This window comes from Oryctolagus cuniculus, chromosome 6 (assembly GCF_964237555.1).
Source record: "Oryctolagus cuniculus chromosome 6, mOryCun1.1, whole genome shotgun sequence".
Lineage (NCBI taxonomy): Eukaryota > Metazoa > Chordata > Mammalia > Lagomorpha > Leporidae > Oryctolagus > Oryctolagus cuniculus.
In genome coordinates this window covers 68844584-68861392 of record NC_091437.1, presented here as the reverse complement: position 1 = coordinate 68861392, position 16809 = coordinate 68844584, and positions in this window count along the sequence as shown.

Sequence of the window (16809 nt, the reverse complement as noted above, 5' to 3'; positions counted from 1 at the left end):
TAATGTTCAATGTGACTATTGATAGGTAGTGACTTTGCCCTGCCATTTTCCCAGATATATTTTCTAGTATATGCTTTGAGCTTCCCATGCTCTTTTACTGGTAGGTGTTCTTCCTTTACCTTCTTTCTTATTGATGGCCGTGTTTCTGTGTTTCTGAGTGTAGCACATCTTTAAGTATCTTTTGCAGGGCCGGACGAGTGGCCACAAAGTCTTTCAATTTCTGTTTGCTATGAAAGGTCTTTATTTCACCTTCATTCACAAATGAGAGCTTAGCAGGATATAATATTCTGGGCTGGCAGTTTTTCTCTCTTAGTACCTGGGCTATGTCTTGCCATTCCCTCCTAGCCTGTAGTGTTTCTGATGAGAAGTCAGCTGTGAGTCTGATTGGAGATCCTCTGAGAGTAGTCTGACGTTTCTCTCTTGCACATTTTAGAATCTTTTCTTTATGTTTCACTGTGGTAAGTTTAATTACCACGTGTCGTGGTGAGGATCTCTTTTGGTCATGTTTATTGGGGGTTCTATGAGCTTCCTGTGCTAGGATGTCTCTGTCCTTCTCCAAACCTGGAAAGTTCTCTGCTAGTATCTCACTAAATAGGCCTTCTAATCCTTTCTCTCTCTCCATGCCTTCAGGAACTCCTAGAACTCGAATGTTGGGTTTTTTAATAGTATCCTGTAGATTCCCAACAATATTTTTTAGATTTCTAATTTCCTCTTCTTTTCTTTGGTTTGACTGTATGATTTCCTGTGCTCTGTCTTCTAAGTCCGATATTCTCTCTTCTGCTTCACCCATTCTGTTTTTAAGGCTCTCTAATGTGTTTGTCATTTGATCTATTGAGCTCTTCATTTCATTTTGATTTCTCTTCACTATCACACTTTCCTGTTCTACTAGTTTCTGCATTTCATTTTGATTCTTCCTTAAAATTTCATTTTCACGAGAGAGATTTTCAATCCTGTCAATAAGGATTTCTGTACTTCAAGGATTTGCTTTTGAAAACTTCTAAATGTTCTTATCATAAATTTTTTGAAATCCGTATCTTGCATTTCTTCTATCTCATCGTCTTCATAATCTTGGTTTGGGGTGTTTTGTTTATTTGGAGGCATCATAGTGTCATTGTTGATCTTGTTCCCTCAATTTCTGTGTTTGTTGCTTGGCATAGTTAATTCTTCTTTCGTCACTGTGCTTTTTTTTTTAATTTTTTTTTATTTTATACTATGTCCGTGTTAAGTGGACTGCCTGCTGTTGGAGGAGCCTTGGAGGCTTGAGATGGGTGTGGCCTGAGAGCTCTGTTTGGTTTTTCCTGGTTACGGGTGTGCAAAGGTGACACCCTCAGGTTATGCGTGGTAAATCTCTTTTTATTTATTTATTTTTATTTATTTATTTATTTTATTTATTCATGGGGTAAGTAATACCGCACGGAACGGCTGTGCAGAATTTATGGTATTTAGCTTCCAGTCTCTGGCTTCTACCCAAAGAGTCTGTAGGCTCCATTTCTCCTCTGGACTCCCACTGGGTTGCCTAGGCTACTGAATTGTAGTGACTCAGTTCCTTAGCTCTCCCCTGTTGTTATGTAAATCCAGAGAGGGGGCCTGCTCTTTGTCTCTTGCAAACTCAAGCCTTGCAGCCTTGCAACCTTTGCAAGGTTGGTGGAGAGAAAAACCCCCAAGCTTTTTTTTTTCCTTCTTTCCAGTAGTGAGTCTGCTGCACTTTCCAGCTCCCCTGTAGATTCTGACCCCCGTTTCCCTGCCAATGTCTCGGGTTATTGAGCTCACCTCCCCTTCCAGCGCCGATGTGTGGACTCGGAGCCCTGGACGTCTCAACTCTCCCCGCTGGCGTCTGTGTGGCATGCACTCCCCTTCCTGCACTGTCGTGCAGACCCTGTGGCTCCCGCGGCTCCCGCGGCTCGGCTTCCGCACAGTGGGCGACCTTGTTCTCCCAGTAGGTCCTCCGATTCACAGCCACTCGATCCAGGAGAGTTTCCTCTGCAATATTTTCCTGGTTCTTTTTCTGAGGCTACCGTAATTCCCCTTTTATTAAACTAAATTTTCTCGGGCTATCGGTGCGCGCCCTCACTATTCTGCCATCTTTGCTCTGCCCCCCGGTACCTCCTTCTTTGATGGCCCATACTTTCCTCTGGGATCTCACTCACAGAGATCTTTCATTTAGGTCATTTTTTTGCCACAGTGTCTTGGCTTTCCATGCCTGAAATGCTCTCATGGGTTTTAAGGAAGATCCAAATGCCTTAAGGACTGAATCTGAGGCCAGAGTGCTGTTTAGGACACCTGCCATTCTATGAGTCTGCTGTGTATCCTGCTTCCCATGTTGGATTGTTCTCTCCTTTTTAATTATATCAGTTAGTATTAGCAGACCCTAGTCTTGTTTATGTGATCCCTTTGACACTTAACCCAATCATTATGATCAATTATGAACTGACACTGATCACTTTGACTAGTGAGATGGCATTGGTATATGCCACCTTGAGGAGATTGAATTGGAATCCCCTGGCATGTTTTTAACTCTACCATTAGGGGAGGGATATTTTGACTTCTTCCTTCTCAATTTGTATCCCTTTTAATTTCTTTTTCTTGCCTAATGGCTCTGGCTAAAACTTCCAGGAATATAGTGAATAGCAGTGGTGAGAGTGGGCATCCCTGTCTGGTACCAGTTCTCAATGGAAATGCTTCCAACTTTTCCCCATTCAATAGGATGCTGGCCGTGGGTTTTTCATAAATTGCTTTGATTGTATTAAGGAATGTTCCTTCTATACCCAATTTGCTTACTTTTTCATCATGAAAGGGTGTTGAATTTTATCGAATGCTTTCTCTGCATCTATTGAGATAATCATATGGTTTTTCTTCTGCAGTCTGTTAATGTGTTGTATCACATTGATTGATTTGTGAACACTGAACCATCCCTGCATACCAGGGATAAATCCCACTTGGTCTGGGTGGATGATCTTTCTGATGTGTTGTTACATTCTATTGGCCAGAATTTTATTGAGTATTTTTGCATCTATGTTCATCAGGGTTATTGGTCTGTAATTCTCTTTCAATGCTGCATCTTTCTCTGAATTAGGAATTAAGGTGATGCTGGCTTCATAGAAAGAATTTGGGAAGATTCAATCTTTTTCAATTGTTCTGAATAGTTTGAGAAGAATTAGAGTTAGTACTTTAAATGTCTGGTAGAATTCAGCAGTTAATCCATCCGGTCCTGGGCTTTTCTTTGTTGGGAGGGCCTTTATTACTGTTTCAATTTCTGTCTCAGTTATGGGTCTGTTTAGGTTTTCTATGTCTTCATGGTTCAATTTAGGTAGGTTGTATGTGTCCAGGAATCTAACAATTTATGTTATATTTCTCTGTTTGCTGGCATACAACTCTTTGTAGTAATTTCTGACGACTCTTTTTATTTCTGTGGTGTCTTTTGTTGCATTCACTTTTTCATCTCTGATTTTATTGATTTGAGTCTTTTCTTTTTTTAGTTAGTTGGGTCAATGGAGTGTCAATTTTGTTTATTTTTTCAAAAAGACCAGATCTTCGTTTGGCTGATCTTTTGTAATGTTTTTTGGATTCAATCCTGTTTATTTCTTCTCTTATTTTAATTATTTCTCTTTTCCTGCTAGTTTTGGGTCTTGTTTGCTGTAGGTTTTCTAGATCCTTGAGATGAATTGAAAGCTCATTTAGTTCGTGCCTTTCCAATTTCTTAATGTAGGCACCTACTGCTGTAAACTTTGTTCTTAACACTGCTTTTGCTGTATCCCATAAGTTTTGATATGTTGTGTTGTATTCCTCATTTACTTCCAGAAAGATTTTGATTTCTCTTTTGATTTCTTCTATGACCCACAGTTCATTCAGGACCATTTTGTTCAATCTCCATGTGTTAGCATATGCTCTAGGGGTTCTTGAGTTGCTAATTTCCAGCTTCCTTCCTTGGTGGTCTGAGAAGATGCATGATAGGATTTCAATGATTTTGAATTTGCTGGGACTTTCTTTATAGCCTAATATGTGGTCAATCCTAGAGAAGGTTCCATGTACTTCTGAGAAGAATGTGTATTCTTTAAGTGTAGGCTAAAAAGTTCTGTAGATATCTGCTAGATCCATTTGGACTATAGTGTTGCTTAAATCTGCTGTATCCTTTTTGATCTTCTGTCCAGTTGATCTATTTCTGAAAGTGGAGTATTGAAGTCCCCCAATAGTATTGTATTGGAGTCTAAGTCTCCCTTTAAGTCCCTTAACATATCTTTTAAATAAACTTGTGCCCTGTAATTAGGTGCATATACATTTATTATAGTTACATTGTGCTGTTGAATTGATCCCTTAATCATTATATAGTGCCCCTCTTTGTCTCTCTTAACAGTTTTTGTGTTAAAGTGTATTTTGTCTGATATAAGATGGCTACGCCAGCTCTTTTTTTGGTTTTTGTTGGCATGGAATATCTTTTTCCAACCTTTCACTTTCAGTCTGTATGCATCTTTGTTGGAAAAATGTTTTTCTTGTAAGTAGCAAATAGATGGGTTTTGTTCCTTAAACCATTCAGTCAGTCTGTGCCTTTTAACTGGAGAGTTGAGGCCATTTACATTTAATGTAACTATTGATAAGTGTTGACTTTGTCCTGCCATTTTTCCAAAGATATTTCTAATATATGCTTTGACTTCCTGTGTTCTTTTACTTGGAGATTTTCTTCCTTTACCTTCATTCATATTGATGGCCATGTTTCTGTGTTTCTGTGTGTAACACATCTTTAAGCCTTTTTTGCAGGGCTTGACGAGTGGCGACAAATTCCTACAATTTCTGTTTGCTGTGAAAGGTCTTTATTTCACCTTCATTCACAAATGAGAGCTTAGCAGGATATAATATTCTGGGCTGGCAGTTTTTCTCTCTTAGTACCTGGGCTATGTCTCGCCATTCCCTCCTAGCCTGTAGGATTTCTGATGAGAAGTCTGCTGTGAGTCTATTTGGAGATCCTCTGAGAGTAATCTGACGTTTCTCTCTTGCACATTTTAGAATCTTTTCTTTATGTTTCACTGTGGTGAGTTTGATTACAACGTGTCATGGTTTTTTTCATGTTTATTGAGGATTCTACATGCTTCTTGTACTTGGGTGTCTCTTTCATTCTTGAAACATGGGAAGTTTTCTGCTAGTATCTCACTAAAAAGGCCTTCTAATCCTTTCTCCCTTTCCATGCCTTCAGGAACTCCTAGAACCCGAATGTTGGGTTTTTTAATAGTATCCTGTAGATTCCCAACAATATTTTTTAATTTCTAATTCCTCTTCTTTTCTTTGGATTGACTGTATACTTTCCTGTGCACTGTCTTCTAAGTCAGATATTCTCTCTTCTGCTTCACTAATTCTGTTTTTAAGGCTTTCAAATGTGTTTTTCATTTGATCTTTTGAGTTCTTCATTTCATTTTGATTTCTCTTCAATGTATCAATTTCATATTCTACTAAATTCCTCATTTCATTTTGAGTCCTCCTTAAGATTTCGTTTTCTCTAGAGAGATTTTCTTTCCTGTCCTGCTTGGATTTCTGTAGTTCATGCATTTGTTTTTGATAACTTCTAAATGTTATCATAAATTTTTTGAAATCCATATCTTGCATTTCTTCTATCTCATCTTCATAATCTTTTATTGGAGTGTCATGTTCATTTGGGAGCGTCATGATGTCTTCCTTGTTCTTGTTTCCTCAGTTTCTGCATTTGTTGTTTGGTACTGTGGATATATCCTTTGGTTTCTTCTTTTTTTTCTTACTGTGGTAGCTTTTCTCATTATACTATGACTATAGATTAAGTGGACTGTCTGCTTTTGGTGAATCTCTAGAGGCTTGTGGTGAGCGTGGCCAGAGAGCTCTGTTCAGTTCTTCAGAGTTAAGGGTTTGCCAAAGGTGACACACCCAGGTTTGGCATGGTAAATCAATCTCTCTCTCTCTCTCTCTCTCTTTTCTTCAGAAGGGAAGTAATTCCTCTCAGCTGAGATCTTCTCCTTGATGGCAATCAGTGCCTGAATGCTAGCCCCAGTGGGTATAATATTTGTCTGCTCTGTCCCAAAGACCACACAAAGGATTTATGCAGTCCTCAGTGTAAGCTCAGATTCCCCTGCAATGTCTCTCACCATGTAGCCAAAGCCACTCGAGTTTGTGGCATCTCCCAGTGAGACTACTCACATCTCAGCCACACCTTGAATTCTCCCACACACCCTCATTTTTTTTTTCTTCACAGTCTAGGTTCATAAGCTCCACACAATCAGTAGGTCTTAGTCTCCTGTTATTTCTCCCTACCAGAGTCAGGTTTTTCTGCTTGGCTGAGGGTGGGAGCAGCCCTGAGCTGGCACAGCTTTTACGTATGTCCAAAATGGCGCCTGCTCTATTGTCTTGCTCGCATTTGTAAGGTGAGTGGAGAGAGAGAATCCTGTCCGTACTGGTCCCTTTTATTTTTTTTTCTCTCCTCTAGTTAGGCTGGTGTATTTTCCCCCATGGGGCTTCAAGCCTCCTTTCCTCTAGGCTCTTCCTGCCACTTTTCTGCCAGTGTCTTGGACTACTGCAGTTTCGCCTCACCTCCCTTTCCAGCACTGGTGCATAGAATTGGCATCTGGGGTCCTGAGCCATGGGTGCCTGTGCCCTCCACATAGGTCCACCTTGTCCCACTAATTCTGGAAATTTTTCTCTGCAGTTTTTCCCCTAACTCTTCCCTGAGACTACAGTGTCTCCACTTTTATTAAATTATCTTTTCCCAGACTATCAGTAAGCTTCCTCCATATCCCTCCATCTTGGAGCCCTCCTACACATATAAACTTAATACCTGAATTTAAGTGGTTAATATAAAGATTAATGAAAATAGCAAATGGACACATTTACAATCGTATTCCATGACATTAAGACCATAACAGAAATAACATATTGAGTGTCCAACTACAAGAATATAAGGATTTTAAATCAGTTTATTAGAAGTATGACTAATTAGGTACAGAGGCAAATGGACAGCATTTTCACTAGTAAACAGAAGAAGTACATTATGTTCCAAAAATAGAAAAAATTAAATATGAAGGCTTTAGGCATCACAATGTTGTTAACTCCATAAGGACAAATTTTCAGCAGGTATTAATTACCTAGAAACTGAAATGATAGTACAGCATGAATTGCAAACAAGAAGTGATACCCAGCTCTACACAAATTTCATTTTTTCCTTATTAACTTATGAATTACATGAAAAGTTCAGATTATGTTTACAGAGTCAAAGATATACTAAGAAGCAGTTATAGTGATTAAAGACAAAAGACCTAAGCTCAGATAATAAATTCAAGAGTCCTATCTTACTATTACAGAAAAACAGAAATTCTGACTGCATCAGGTTGATACTGTTCACTGACATGGAGTATATCTTTTTTAGAAATGTGCATGAAAAATAAAATGTATTTTAAATACAAATAATCATCTTCTACAAATTGTGATTACCACACGGTATCCTTGGGATGCTCCAAATGATGAAATTTGGGGTATCTTATAAGATCCCAGTGGTATGCAGCGTAAAACCTAGGTGTAACATTTAAGTCACATCATGAAGAACGAAGGAATTATCCATAAGGTGTCTGAAGAAAGCATATGCACAAACTTTGCACATTATAGGTATACAGAATGCTACAAAATGATGATGAGCAAAAGGGATTCTATTATGTACTTTTGTGGGAAGGAAAAAGAATACATAGTATATAAAGCATACTTGAATAAGGCCCAAATATATGGTAAGCAGTAGCAAAGTGTATCAAACTAAGAGACAGTGTATGGGGTACCCATTAAATTAAACTGAGGTGATGACAGGAATAGTGAATTAGAAAACTGAGCAAAATGAATATAATAATTAGGGGGAGATTTTTAAATATAAATGTTGTTATATACAAAGGAAACTAGCATGAGGAGTAAAACACACCAAAATTTTTTCTGGAACATATGAAATGAATGAGTAATCAAATACATGGTGATACAAAAATGTCTAAAACGTACAATTGGACAGAAACACTTGAATTTAAACATCCAGTGTTTCAAAAAGAGATAAATAAACATAGTTTCCAAAAGTAATAGTCGAACATCATAAAAGCAAGGAAAAACTCTTAGAAGAAAACATTTAGAAGTGAGAATAAAAGAGACACAGCCCAGAAAGGTGAGACCCCAAACACCATGACCATTAAACCAGAGACACAAAAGTGAGCATGGAGAGTGTTGGCAGAAATCACGACTCAGCTGACATAGTCTGAATCAATAAACATAAACTTGAACAATTTCCAAAGAAAATGCTGAGAGGCTGGACACAAATGGGAGCTTCCTAAGATTTAATTTACACTTACTTAAATTAGAAATTTCTTGAATGACGATCTGTGATTGAGAATGAAAGAGGGAAGTCCACTATGGGCTGGAATAGAGGACCACACTGCTCTTGGCAGCCTCAGCTGCGAAAGCCACGAGATGCACTAAAACGTTACCCCACACATTACCACTAATAGGACGGCACATTCTATGCTGTCCCTAAATGAAACTGACAGCATGAGAATCTAATGTTAAATGCTAGTGAACACCTGCTGCACATTTCGCAGCACATGGCTCACCCTTCCATCAGAACTGAGTAGCACCAAAGGACTGAGAGTGGCATACACATTGCTCACAAGTGTGTGCACACTCAGGACGTCTGGGCCATAGGCTGACAACAAGGTTGGGAAGGTTGTGATGAGAAAGTCCATCCAGGACATGAACACAAAGAAACCCACCAGTAGCAGGCCGGTCTGGGCAGCCTTCTCTCTGGGCAGGGTCTTGGGGAGAGGCTGGCGCTGTGAAGGTGCTGGGCCCTCCTCTGGTGCCTGAACAGCAGATTCACCAGGTACACGCTGGAGAGCAGCATGACGCCTACAAAGGAGACATCCCTGGATGTTGTCAGGGCATAAAACAGGTATCGGATGAGGGAGCTCATGAGGGAGAGGGAGCAGTATTTATTTAGAATCATCAGATTGGTCTGGTTCAGATTGGAAAAGGGCACAATGTAGAAGAACAGGTTACCAGAGGACACCAAAGTGTGCGTCCACGTAAACACATAGGCATGATTAATGGAGTTCACAAGTTTATGTTTGAACTTTGCCATCCAGGAGGTGCTGGGATGGCTTGTATGGTGCTCAGCACCCTGGTGGTGCAGATGGAGAGGCCCTGCATCACCCTTCCTGTGTAGTACAAAGCCTTGCACTTGAAGTCGTTCTGGAAATGCAGCGACTCAAACAGGTCCGGAGATGCCAGGAGCACCACGGTGAGGAGCATGGCTGTGTGCACCAGGGCCAGGTGACAGACAGTCAGGCTGCTGGACTTAGGCCTGCAATCCTGGCGGAATGTGAAGATGTGGAAGAGGAGGAGGAGGGTGTTGGCTGTGATTCCAACGCCAGCTTGGGAGAAAAGGGCATTTTTAAGTAGCATCCTAGGTTGAAAGGGATTATCTTAATGGCAAAGAGGAAGGAATACGGTTCTTTGCATTCTGCCTGACATGTATGTAAGTGTAAATCTGCATCACAGAATGGCATAATATTCTAATCTTGTGAAAGTTTATTCTCTGTCCATCAAGGAGAAGAACGGGCAGGAGAGGTGACACTGCAAGGATAGGAGACAGAAAACCACCAGAGCAGAGTTTTCACAAATCCTAGGCTAAAAATTTTGCACATTTAACATCCTGTCAGCACAAACGAGGCAGAAACAAAATGTAACCCTTCTGTTTTCCATGGGTTTCAGTTTACCATTGCATCCCTAGGAGTCCCAGGAAGGAGATCAGAGTCTCATGAACTGTGTCCTTCTACTCTAGGAAGGCAAGGGAGGGCACATCACCGTCTCCAGAGACCCATCACGTGGGCCTGGACCCCTCCTAGGAGACACCCTCCTCCCACACAAGACATGCAGGTGCTTTTAACGAGAGCAATTTAAAACAAAATACTCAAATGACTAGGACAGTCATAAATAAATGAATTAACAGTCATTGAATGAATCAATAAAATCTACTGATTTAATTTCTTGAGATTTTTGATGCCTTATGAGCCACCAATGCACAGTCTCTGTCATGGTCACGTCCCAGCTTTCTGTTTTCAGTGGGGCCCTGCTTCCAACCTGGCTTCCATTCTAAAGATACAGACACTAGAGGACGCTCACCCACAGGATTCAGATGCTAAGCAGTGAGCTGTAACATCCTCATTGTGAATATGCATCTTACTAAGCTAACTCTTTTTATAACTTTCTAAGAAATAACCAGGGATACTAAATTTAAAGAGTGTTTTACTTTTTTTTTTAACTTTTATTTAATGAATATAAATTTCCAAAGTACAGCTTATGGATTACAATGGCTTCCCCCCCCATAACGTCCCTCCCACCCGCAACCCTCCCCTTTCCAACTCCCTCTCCCCTTCCATTCACATCAAGATTCATTTTCGATTCTCTTTTACAGAAGATCAGTTTAGCATACATTGAGTAAAGATTTCAACAGTTTGCTCCCACACAGAAACATAAAGTGAAAAATACTGTTTGAGTACTAGTTATAGAATTAAATCTCAATGTACAGCACATTAAGGACAGAGATCCTACATGAAATAAGTGCACAGTGACTCCTGTTGTTGACTTAACAAATTGACACTCTTGTTTATGGCCTCAGTAATCACCCTAGGCTCTTGTCATGAGCTGCCAAGGCTATGGAAGCCCCCTGAGTTCACTGACTCTGATTATATTTAGACAAGGCTATGGTCAAAGTGGAAGTTCTCTCCTCCCTTCAGAGAAAGGTACCTCCTTCTTTGATGGCCCCGTTCTTTCAAGTGGGACACTGGGATCTCATTCGCGAAGATCTTTCATTGAGTTTTTTTTTTTTTCCCCAGAGTGTCTTGGCTTTCCATGCCTGTAATAACTCTCATGGGCTTTTCAGCCGAATCCGCATGCCTTAAGGGCTGATTCCGAGGCCAGAGTGCTGTTTTGGACATCTGCCATTCTATGGGTCTGCTGTGTATCTCACTTCCCATGTTGGATCGTTGTCTCCCTTTTTTATTCTATCAGCTAGTATTTGCAGACACTATTCTTGTTTATATGATCCCTTTGGTTCTTAGTCCTATCATTATGATCAGTTGTGAAAAGAAATTGATCACTGGAACTAGTGAGATGGCATTGGTACACGCCACTTTGATGGGATTGAATTGGAATCCCCTGGTATGTTTCTAACTCTACCATTTAAGTTAAGTCACCTTGAGCATGTCCCGAATTGCACATCTCTTCAACCAATGGTACTAGAACAAAAAAAAATAATAAAAGTGAAAAAGTATTATATTGTACATCAACCATCAGGACAAGAGCTAATCAAGTCACTGTTTCTCATAGTGTCCATTTCACTTCAACAAGTTTCCCCTTTGGTGCTCAGTTGTTGCCGATCAGGAAAAACATATGACATTTGTCCCTTTGGGACTGGCTTAATTCACTCTGCATAATGTTTTACAAATTCCTCCATCTTGTTGCAAATAACCAGGTTTCATTGTTTTTGACTGCTGTGTAGTATTCGATAGAGTACATGTCCCATAGTTTCTTTATCAAGTCTACTGTTGATGGGCATTTGGGTTGGTTCCAGGTCTTAGCTATTGTGAATTGAGCTGAAATAAACATTAAGGTGCAGACAGCTTGTTTGCTTGCCAATTTCATTTCCTTTGGGTAAATTCCAAGGAGTGGGATGGCTGGGTTTTATGGTAGGGTTATTTTCAGGTTTCTGAAGAATCTCCAGACTGACTTCCATAGTGGCTTCACCAGTTTGCATTCCCACCAACAGTGGGTTAGTGTTCCTTTTTCCCCACATGTTCTCCAGCATCTCTTGTTGCTAGATTTCTGAATGTGAGCCATTCTCACCGGGGTGAGGTGAAACCTCATTATGGTTTTGATATGCATTTCCCTAATTGCTAGTGATCCTGAACATTTTTTCATGTTTCTTCTGGCCATTTGGATTTCCTCTTTTGAAAAATGTCTGTTGAGGTCCTTGGCCCATCTCTTAAGTGGGTTGTTTGTTTTGATGTTGTGGAGTTTCTTGATCTCTTTGTAGATTCTGGTTATCAACCCTTTATCAGTTGCATAGTTTACAAATATGTTTTCCCATTCTGTCGGTTGCCTCTTCACTTTCCTGACTGTTTCTTTTGCAGTACAGAAACTTCTCAATTTGATACAATCCCAAATGTTAATTTTGGCTTTGAATGCCTGTGCTTCTGGGGTCTTTTCCCAGAATTCATTGCCAGCACCTATATCTTGCAGGGTTTTTCCAATGTTCTCTAGTAATTTGATTGTGTCAGGTCGTAGATTTAAGTCTTTAATCCATGTTGAGTGAATTTTTGAATAGGCGAATGGTAGGGGTCTTGCTTCATGATTCTGCACGTGGAAATCCAATTTTCCCAGCACCATTTATTGAATAGACTGTCCTTACTCCAGGGATTGGTTTTGGATCCTTGATCAAATATGAGTTGGCTGTAGATGTTTGAATTGATTGATTTCTGGTGTTTCAATTCTGTTCCATTGGTCTATCCATCTGTTTCTGTACCAGTACCATGCTGTTTTGATAACAACTGCCCTGTAGTATGTCCTGAAATCTGGTATTGTGATGCCTCCAGCTTTGTTTTTGTTGTACAAGATTGCTTTAGCTATTCGAGGTCTCCTGTGTCTCCATATGAATTTCAGCATCATTTTTTCCATATCGGAGAAGGTCTTCGGTATCTTGATTGGTATTGCATTGAATCTATAAATTGCTTTTGGGAGAATGGACATTTTGATGATATTGATTCTTCCAATCCATGAGCATGGAAGATTTTTCCATTTTTTGGTATCCTCTTCTATTTCTTTCTTTAAGGTTTTGTAATTTTCATCATAGAGAACTTTAATGTCTTGGTTAAATTTATTCCAAGGTATTTGGTTGTTTTTGTAGCGATTGTGAATGGGATTGATCTTAGAAGTTCTTTCTCAGCTGTGGCATTGCCTGTGTATACAAAGGCTGTTGATTTTTGTGCATTGATATTATTCCCTGCTACTTTGCCAAAATCTTCTATGAGTTCCAATAATCTCTTAGTAGAGTTCTTTGGGTCCTCTAAGTAAAGAATCATATCATCTGCAAAGAGGGATAGTTTGAGTTCTTCCTTCCCAATTTGTATCCCTTTAATTTCTTTTTCTTGCCTAATAGCTCTGGCTAGAACTTCCAGAACTATATTGAATAGCAGTGGTGAGAGTGTGCATCCCTGTCTGGTACCAGATCTCAGTGGAAATGTTTCCAAACTTTCCCCATTCAGTAGGATGTGGCTGTGGGTTTTTCATAAATTGCTTTGATTTTATTGAGGAATGTTCCTTCCATACTCAGTTTGCTTAGAGTTTTCATCATGAAAGGGTGTTGTATTTTATCAAATCCTCTCAGTGTCTATTGAGATAATCATATGGTTTTTCTTCTGCAGTTTTATAATAAAGAATATGTCATTGAAATTTTGCAGATAATTACTATATCATCAATAATACATACATACAGAACATTTTACATATCAATATTATTGTACTTTATACAATAATACATCACATACAGAATATTTTATAGTTCATAGGACATGGACAAACACAACATATTAATTTAATTTAAGGAAATATTGCAGCCACACTGGAGGAACCAACCTCCTTTTGTAAGGTGGTCAGGCAACAGTCTGCTGATATTTGATATACTGCAGAAAGTGAGGCTTCCAGGTAGTTCTGTGGCAGCAAGGAAAAACTTTTCTTTGTTAGGAATAATTAAAATAAAATGAAATGTAATGTTCTGCACATCATTTGCTAGTTCTCATATTTATAACATCATCACTATTTAAGTAGTCCTTAAATATTAGGAATATAGTGATATACTTTTAATCTTAAGCTATAGATAAGTCATTCTGAATTAATTCTGATTTGGTATCTTAACAGATAAAGTTTCACATAAATGCATCCAATAATTGTGTTGTACTAATTAAAATCAGAAATTGCTAAGCAAGTCCTAATTCAAATATAGCATCACAAATGTATAGATCTAGGTGCTTACAATAGTCATGAAGATCACGTTCCACTGGGAGTGCCCTGGCTAGTTATGGGGCTTAGTGAGTTCTGAGATCACTCTGTTGAGAGCACTGCATTTATCTGTGGAAAAGCCTGCTCCTCCCACCCACCCTGCCTGGGGCTGGAGCTCCCTATGCACAATCTGAGACACAGACACTCACCCAGCTGAGTGGAGGAGTGTTCCTGAGTTTGTGAACTGTGGCCCAGGATGTGTTATAAGAAAGAAGGCAGCAACTCATATCCCTCCAGGCCATCACTGTTCTGTCACCTCAGCCCTGCCTGTGGGATTGTCAAGCACAGGAGCCCCCATGGGGACAGGTGCACTTCCCTGACACCTGCGAGATGGCACTGCCCCAGCTGCAGGCTCATTTCCCCACCCAGGCCTGTCTGGGCAAGTTGTCAGCTCCCTGGCTTCTCCAGCCCATGCAAGTGAAACACTGACTGTAGCTTCAGTTTGTTTTCAATATTGTAATTTCATACAACATTTTAAATAAAAGTTTTCAATGTTTATTTACTTGAAAGATATGGTGTCAGATGTATCCTTACTGACCTGAGAGACTTCTGGTTGGCTTCAGTCTTGTTCCCCACGGGTTCTGGCTGTGTTGCAGGCAATGTTTACACCTCCTTTTGGGGAGTGAAGAAAAATCCTCCCAGCTGAGCCTCTGAATGCAGACAGATAGAAGACAGCACTCACGACATCACTTCTATCAGACAGCCTGAATGCAGACATCCTTTCTTATCTTTACTGGCTTCTCTAAAGCAATGCATATAAACTGGTTTTCATAGGATCCTGCGGGCTATGACATGTAGAAATTTAAGGTGCACATGAGTGTCCCTTTTCCAAAACACGTGGCACCAGAAGGGTTTCAGATTATTGATTATTTTGGAATTTGAAAATTCACATGAATCAGGAGACTTCAAAAATTTTGTGGAAAGTGGAATAAACATTTATTCATGTATAATTTTTCAGAACTGTTTGGATACTCCTCATATTTTTGAGATATCTTGTGAATGTGACCCACATCTAAACATGAAATGCATTTATATTTCACATATACTTTTTTTTTTGACAGGCAGAGTGGACAGTGAGAGAGAGAGACAGAGAGAAAGGTCTTCCTTTGCCGTTGGTTCACCCTCCAATGGCCGCCGCGGCCGGTGCGCTGTGGCCGGCGCACTGCGCTGATCCGATGGCAGGAGCCAGGAGCCAGGTGCTTTTTCCTGGTCTCCCATGGGGTGCAGGGCCCAAGCACCTGGGCCATCCTCCACTGCACTCCCTGGCCACAGCAGAGAGCTGGCCTGGAAGAGGGGCAACCGGGACAGAATCCAGCACCCCGACCAGGACTAGAACCTGGTGTGCCGGTGCCGCTAGGCAGAGGATTAGCCTAGTGAGCGGCGGCGCCGGCCACATATACTTTCTATACATATTGTAATTTCATTAATATTTTTAATAAAATTTTTTAAGATTTATTTTACTGATTTGAAAGTTTCAGAGAGTGAGAGACAAACATAAACAGATGGAGATCTTCCAGCCTCTGGTTCACTCCCCAAATGGCCTCAATGGCTAGGGTTGGGCCAGGCCAAAACCAGGAGCTCTGATGTGAGTGCAGGAGCCCAAACACTTAGGTCTTCTGCTATTGCTTTCCCAGGTGCATTAGCAGGGAGCTGGATCAGAAGTGGAGCATCTGGGACTCAAACTGGTGCCCACATGTGATGCTGGCATTGCATGCAATGGATTAACCCATTATGCCATGATGCTGACCCTAGTAATGTTTTGCTTAACATAGTTTCATACTATGGAATTTTACACCTTTGTCATAAATTTAGTGCTCAAAAACATTCTGATTTTGATGCACTTTAGATTTTTTTATTTAGGGCCACTCAACTTGCATTTGCCATTAAGAGCACAGGGCAGTTCAGTGAGATAATAGGCATATTAGGCTACTAAAATATTTCTAGATAATAACTTAGTCCATAAATGCAGAGAACCAAAAATGGGAAATGAGATGGTTACTATAAAAAAGTTTAAAATAAGTAATCACTCCTCTTTCTACTTTTAGCTTTTTCTTTTTTTTAACTTTTATTTAATGAATATAAATTTCCAAAGTACAGCTTATGGATTACAATGGCTTCCCCCCCCATAACGTCCCTCCCACCCGCAACCCTCCCCTTTCCCACTCCCTCTCCCCTTCCATTCACATCAAGATTCATTTTCGATTCTCTTTATATACAGAAGATCAGTTTAGCATATATTAAGTAAAGATTTCAACAGTTTGCTCCCACACAGAAACATAAAGTGAAAAATACTGTTTGAGTACTAGTTATAGAATTAAATCTCAATGTACAGCACATTAAGGACAGAGATCCTACATGAAGAGTAAGTGCACAGTGACTCCTGTTGTTGACTTAACAAATTGACACTCTTGTTTATGGCCTCAGTAATCACCCTAGGCTCTTGTCATGAGCTGCCAAGGCTATGGAAGCCCCCTGAGTTCACCGACTCTGATCATATTTAGAAAAGGCCATGGTCAAAGTGGAAGTTCTCTCCTCCCTTCAGAGAAAGGTACCTCCTTCTTTGATGGCCCCGTTCTTTCCAGTGGGACACTGGGATCTCACTCGCGGAGATCTTTCATTTAGGTTTTTTTTCCCCAGAGTGTCTTGGCTTTCCATGCCTGAAATACTCTCATGGGCTTTTCAGCCAGATCTGCATGCCTTAAGAGCTGATTCTGAGGCCAG